The sequence below is a fragment of the Eurosta solidaginis genome, chromosome 2 (assembly GCF_040869045.1).
Source record: "Eurosta solidaginis isolate ZX-2024a chromosome 2, ASM4086904v1, whole genome shotgun sequence".
Lineage (NCBI taxonomy): Eukaryota > Metazoa > Arthropoda > Insecta > Diptera > Tephritidae > Eurosta > Eurosta solidaginis.
The window spans coordinates 105,615,248-105,622,062 of NC_090320.1; the positions used below are offsets into that span (position 1 = coordinate 105,615,248).

The following is a 6,815-nucleotide window of genomic DNA, read 5'->3' on the forward strand; positions in this document are numbered from 1 at the left end:
TTTTTGGAGTTAACTGAGGACGTTGTGGCTTGTGTTTTTTTGATTCATACGGCTGAGTTCTCAGGTGCCGTATTTCCTCATAATGCTTACGGAGATGACTCCTTCAGCCCCTGGGCGGTGTTGGCTCATCCATCAGATGTCTGTTGGGATGCCCAGGATTCAACAGAAACTGTTCGGTTAGCATCTCATTTCTCTCCCTGATGGGGAGTATTCTCGCCTCATTATTTAGATGGTGTTCTGGGAACATGAGAAGACAGCCCGTGGCGGTTCTGAGAGCAGTATTTTGGCAGCAGCTTTATTCTATCGACCCTATGTTCAAATAGTTCGAGTCCAGCTCATACACAAGCTCTTCCAGCTATCAGTGGAAATCATAAAATAATAACACAATACGGATTTATTGCCCTGGAAACAGCTCTGGAATTTTATTACAAAATTTACAACGCCTATTGCCGGTTTTGCTCCAAAACAACAGCAACTCATCGTACTGTTCCTCAAAACCATATTTTTATGGAGCTAGATATACCAAACAAAAACGGCGGGATAGAAGGAAAGCGATGTAAATTAAGGGAGCTCCCGGTTTATTTAGATTTGAAATTTGAAAATGACGATGGGTCCACAACTAATATATGTTATCGGTATCTTTATGATTCTTGGCAATATTCATATTTTAGGTGTACTTTTAGACCGGATTTACACAGGGCAAGTTTTGTTGCTATGGCTAAAATTCATATTCAATTTATTAATTTTCAGACTATCTAGAGTTGCAGCGTATGAAACAGGTCACTACTTCGCGTATTGCCGACGATTAAACGGTAATTGGCAAATTTATAATGATTATTCTCAGAAAATTGCGTGCGAACGGACGTGTATTTTGAGCTCGTAAATAGAATAAAGATTATTAAGTCTGTGTGATTTGATAAGCACTAAAAATTGGTGAAACTAGCAAAGTAGTGACAGGTTATGTACCAGCATTAATAAAGTGCCTTTCTTGTGAGATGCAACTATATTTAATTTAAATAAAAAGGTGAAAATATATTTTGCTTGTGCAGTTTTGTGTAACTGTTAAGCAGAAAATAGAAGAGTGCGGGAAATGTCGCAAACAAGTAAGAGGGGAAACAGGTGCAAGATGTGAGGGTGTGTGTGGTAAGATTTACCATAAAAACATTGCGTGTGCATCTATCGATGATTATGGCCTTAATTGTTTGCAAGGTTGTAAACTTTTAAGATTTATTTGTGATGATTGCATGGCTTATGTTGCCAATGTTGATGAGGCTTTAAGGGAAATCTTGGCTATTTCAGAGGTAAACAAATTTACTTTGAAAGAGCAAAAAAGCGAAATTGAAAAAATGTTGAGTGAGCATAAAAGGGAAATAAGCGCTTCCATAACTCACAACGAAAGAGAGATGAAAATAATAGTAGATAAAATCTATAAGGTGAACTCAGAAAAACTAGAGATAATGAAAAAAATAGAAAGCTTGTGCTTAGAAAATAAGGATAAACTAAGTGAAGTAAGTATACCGAATGAGGCGGTCACTAAGCAAAAGGATGAAATTATTAATGAAGTTAAAAAGGTTGCTAATATCCCTAATGAACAATTTAATAAACAGAAAGATGAAATTATAAAAGAGGTTAAGAAGGCTGCAAATCAGAATAAAGATTTTGACGGTGGAAATATTTCTACATATGCCACTGTTACAAAAGGGATCCCTCCAATTGTTATTAAGCCCAAAGTGAAACAAGCCATTGAGAAAACAAAAACGTATTTAAACAAAATAGATCCATCCCATTTAAATATAGGAAGGGTACAAACCAAAAATAATGGTACGATAGTTATAAGCGCTAATACAGCAGGCGACAAGGACATAATTAGAGATACGCTAACAGAAAAGTTGGATAAAAATGTGTATAATATAGCTGAGCCAAAAGTGTATTTTCCTAGAGTTGTGGTAGCTAATATCAGTGCAGAGCATACCGAGAGCGAAATAGTTAGCCGGATCCTTGCGCAGAATGATACACTGAGGGAAGCTAAAAACAAATGTATTAAAATTAAACGCGCTAAAAAAGAAAATAGGGGACAACATATTAATACAGTTATAGAAATAGAGCATAATTATTATGAAGCTATCCTGAGACATAATAAAATTAATGTTGGATGGGATCGCTGCCCAGTTTATGACGGTCAAACTGTAAAAGGGTGCTACAAATGTTTAGGGTTTAACCACATAGCTGCCTATTGCACTATGAAACAAAGATGTAGTAAATGTCTGGGAGAACATGGGGCAGAAAACTGCAAGGAGAGCATGCCCATTAATAAATGTGGTAATTGCATAGATGCCAATAATCAGTTTTAAGCTCAATATAGACCATAACATAATGAGCCATGACTGCCCAGTTTATCAAAGGAAGCTTAAACTGGAAAATAAAGAGTTGAATTTTAGCAACCAAGACGTACAAGCCCAGTAATAAATATTTTTGATTTGAAATGTGTCTACTTGAATATTTGTAGCTTGTTAGCAAATAAAGCAGAGCTCGAAAAAATGATAGAAGAAGTGGATCCGGACATTGTTTTATGCTCAAAAACACGTATAACTTCAGATATTCTTGATTCAGAAATTAATATTGCACCGTATACATTAATTCGCTGCGACTCTCACAGTATACATACGGGAGGGGTCGTTTTATTACTGAAAAAGGAAATCAAGTACAAAGTCAGGTTTAATCGATCAATTGATAGAAATTTATGGTGCGCTATAGTAAAATTAAAGCAAGTGGACATTAAGTGGCAAATAGGTGTGTTGTACTATTCGCCAAGCTCTAGTGACAGTGAATTTTTAAATCACGTAGAGAGTATTTTATCAGAAGTTTTAGAATCAGTTACGACCTCCCTTCTAGTTGGAGATTTCAATATAAACTTAAAGTTTAACGCTTCGAGTAGCTACAAACTGAATGAAATTTGTGCACGTAGCGCAATGAAACAAAAAATAAATTTCAATACAAGAGTCGCGGAAACTTCTCAAACAAAAATAGATTTATTATATGCAAACGCTGATATACTTTTAAATCACGTAGAGAGTATTTTATCAGAAGTTTTAGAATCAGTTACGAACTCCCTTCTAGTTGGAGATTTCAATATAAACTTAAAGTTTAACGCTTCGAGTAGCTACAAACTGAATGAAATTTGTGCACGTAGCGCAATGAAACAAAAAATAAATTTCAATACAAGAGTCGCGGAAACTTCTCAAACAAAAATAGATTTATTATATGCAAACGCTGATATACTGTCTTGAAGACCACAGAATATCCGATCACGAAACTATTTCATTTGCTATAAAAGTAAGTAATTCAAACCCGTTACGAAGAGTCGTTTCATCAACATCCTGGGAGAATTATTCTGCCGATAACTTAATATATTATGGGTATCAAATTGATGCTGTTGATGTGCGCTATAATACAGAGCAAGTTTTACACCGCTAAGTGACTAGGGTCTCGATATATAGGCCAAAACGTGGACCCGAATACACCTAGAATGTGTTTTTCCATTATGGGTATCACATTGAAGCTGTTGATGTATGCTTTAGTACAGAGTAAGTTTTACACCGCTGGGTGACTGCGGTCTCGAGATATAGGCCAAAACATGGACCCGGATACACCTAGAATGTGTTTTTATATTACGGGTATCAAATTGATGCTGTTGACGTGCGCTACAATACAGAGTAAGTTTTACACCGCTGAGTGACTAGGGTCTCGAGATATAGGCCAAACCATGGACCCGTATACCCCTAGAATGTGTGTGTATTATGGATATCAAATGAAAGCTGTTACTGAGAGCTCTAAAGTTCATTGTGATATTCGATTTAGTCGCATCAACCTGGCAAAACTGATAAATATGCATGCGAAGCCGAAATAAAGGCAAGAATAAATAATACCCACATACCTATTTACATACGTCCTATTCGATTTGCCTGAAATTTCGTATATAAATTTGCCTATATTAATATTTACGATGCTTTTTTCCGGGAAGTATACCAGAGACAGACTGAGATTGGGATTAGGACTAGGACTGGGACTGAGACTGCGACTCGGAGTGGGAGTGGAACAAAATACATACCACCCTCTGGGACTGGAAATAAGAGATGAAGAAGAAGGAGAAAAACTTGAGAGAAGAGAAAAGAGAAGGAGACTGAGAAAGATATAGAATGAGACGAAGATGTAGATGAAGCGAAAAAGGCGGAGGGAGGAGTGAATAAAAAGATTAGGAAAAAGTGTAGAGGGGTAGGGCAGAGTTAGGCGGAAAAAGCTTATTAAAATGTATGCAGATAGGCCAAATTTAGGGCAGAACAACATCTGCCTGGTCTGCTAGTATTGTATAAACACATTCTAGGGGTACCAGGGTCCACGTTTTGGGCTATATCTCGAGAGCCTGGCTTCCCATTTGTATGAAAATTATCCTGTACTATAGCACCCATCAACATCTTTCATATGATATCCATATTGAATAAACACATTCTAGGGGTGTCCGGGTCCACGTTTTGGCCTATATCTCGAGACCCTAGGCACCCAGATGTATGAAAATTATTCTGTGCTATAGCACTCATCAACAGCTTTCATTTGGTATCCATATTGTATAAACACATTCTAGGGGTACCCGGGTCCACGTTTTGATCTCAAGACCCTATGCTCGTAGCGAAAAAAAAGGTAGACGTTGCCCGATTCTCGGACCTATCTAATATGCTCACAAAATTTGATGAGAATCGGTTCAGCCGTTTCGGAGGAGTTAAGCCTCTAACACCGCGACAGAAGAATTTTATATACCTATTGAATTTTTTCTAAAAAAAAATCATAACTCAAGAATGGCTAAACCGTTTTGGGATTTCAAAATCAACTAACCATCACCTCTTCTTCCTGAATCTTTCCTAAAAATTTCATGGCAATCTTTCTATCCGTTCTCGAGTTATGGAATGACAATAAAAATGTACACCTCTTTTTATATATATAGATGGATATCAAATGAAAGCTGTTGATGAGTGCTATAGTACAGAATAATTTTCATACACCTGGGTGCCTAGAATCTCGAGATATAGGCCAAAACGTGGACCCGGGTACCCCTAGAATGTGTTTATACAATATGGATATCAAATGAAACCTGTTGATGAGTGCTATAGTACAGGATAATTTTCATACAACTGGGAGACTAGGGTCTCGAGATATAGCCCAAAACGTGGACCCGGGTAGCCCTAGAATGTGTTTATACAATATGGATATCAAATGAAAATTGTTGATGAGTGCTATAGTACAGGACAATTTTCATACAACTGGGAGGCTAGGGTCTCGAGATATAGCATAAAACGTGGACCCGGATACACCTGGATACCATTCCGACACCCCAAACGCTAGAAATCCTATTATTATTAAAATGTATTTATAATTTGTAATAATCTAAGTTTTAGGCTTAAAACGCCGTAATAATAAAGAAATATTAATATATCATTTGACTAAATGTGAATCGGCATCTGTCAATGCCGAGGTAGAGCCTTACGCAGCGTTTTATACTTTACAATAAGACTGATTCTGTGATTTTAACTAACTTAAAAGACGTACCTAAAGTAGTATTCTAATAATGTTAAACATTAATAAAATAAGTATATTGACAGGGGTAAGCGCAGCGATAGTGTTTGCTAAGCTACTGTAGCCTGTTTTGCACCATAATTTGCTCCATCATGTGGCAGTAGCGCCTCACTTCCATATATAATTATTGTGTCTATTAATCAAATAATTTGTATCTAATCTTACCAGGTGCCCAGCAATACTATGAAAAGGAGCAAATCAAAAATATTATTTTGTACAGTCAGGAGGAACAATTTAAATACCAAAATCCAACAGGTGCCTTTGAACGAAAATGCCCACAGAGCATATATCGCTGATGAATGTATTCATAATATTACGTGAATCGAGTTAAAAGCGTACATGTTTGGTGGATGGGGATTATTCCCATATATACGATTGCATTGTTCCCATATATACGGTAAGAATTATGGAATTTTTACTGAAATTCAAAGTTTAAAACAAACCTAATCTGCTCTCTGTATTAGTTACAACATGAAGGTAGAATGGAAGTTGTAGATTGTAATAACCAAGTCAAAACAGCGCCAATTATTTTAACAATCCCTGCGCTGTTTACTCATTGATTAATAAATACAATCCGATTGACGACAATTCGGATAAGTTAGTTAGTAGCTCAATATATAATATACTGTTATTTAATATTTAGCACTCATTAGCAGTTACTCCAGAAGATGATCAATCCTTTAGCAAATATTGACAAAATACTTTGGCATGGATCTATGGCATACGTGAGCGTCCAGTACCTAATATGACTCTATGTTTAACATCTGATCAGGAGCTGCAAAAATGCATTAAAATGAGGGTGCGCTTCAAACATTTCACTCACTATACTACTCCTTTAACTGCTGCTTACTCTTTATTTTGAGGTCGCCTTAAAAGCTAAAATCCTAAAGCCAAAATTGATTTGCAAAAATTTGCATTCACATAAAAATAATAATAAAAAATACAATCTGGAAAAGCGAATATTGCTGTATTCGATGCTGGCGATGTATATAATGATTAAGGTAGACAGTTTTGAATACTTGTCCTTTTAACACGATATCTCAAATTTTAACGGCTGCACTGGATATTATCATTATCGTGAATTCATTAGTAATTCTGATATTCCTATTTTTAAATTTCTTCAATGCTCCATGAGCAATGGAGTCTCCAAGAAAATATATTTACAACGGATATCTGTCTTATATCCTATA

General features: G+C 36.2%; 1 long non-coding RNA gene across 1 annotated transcript; it reads left to right on the forward strand.

The window, feature by feature from the left end:
* Window positions 1–874: 874 nt before the first annotated feature.
* LOC137240125 (uncharacterized) lies at window positions 875–6,577 on the forward strand. The gene is made up of 4 exons (XR_010949603.1): window positions 875–1,143; window positions 5,794–6,022; window positions 6,090–6,226; window positions 6,279–6,577. It is a non-coding gene; the product is annotated as an uncharacterized lncRNA (long non-coding RNA).
* The last annotated feature ends 238 nt before the right edge of the window (window positions 6,578–6,815 follow it).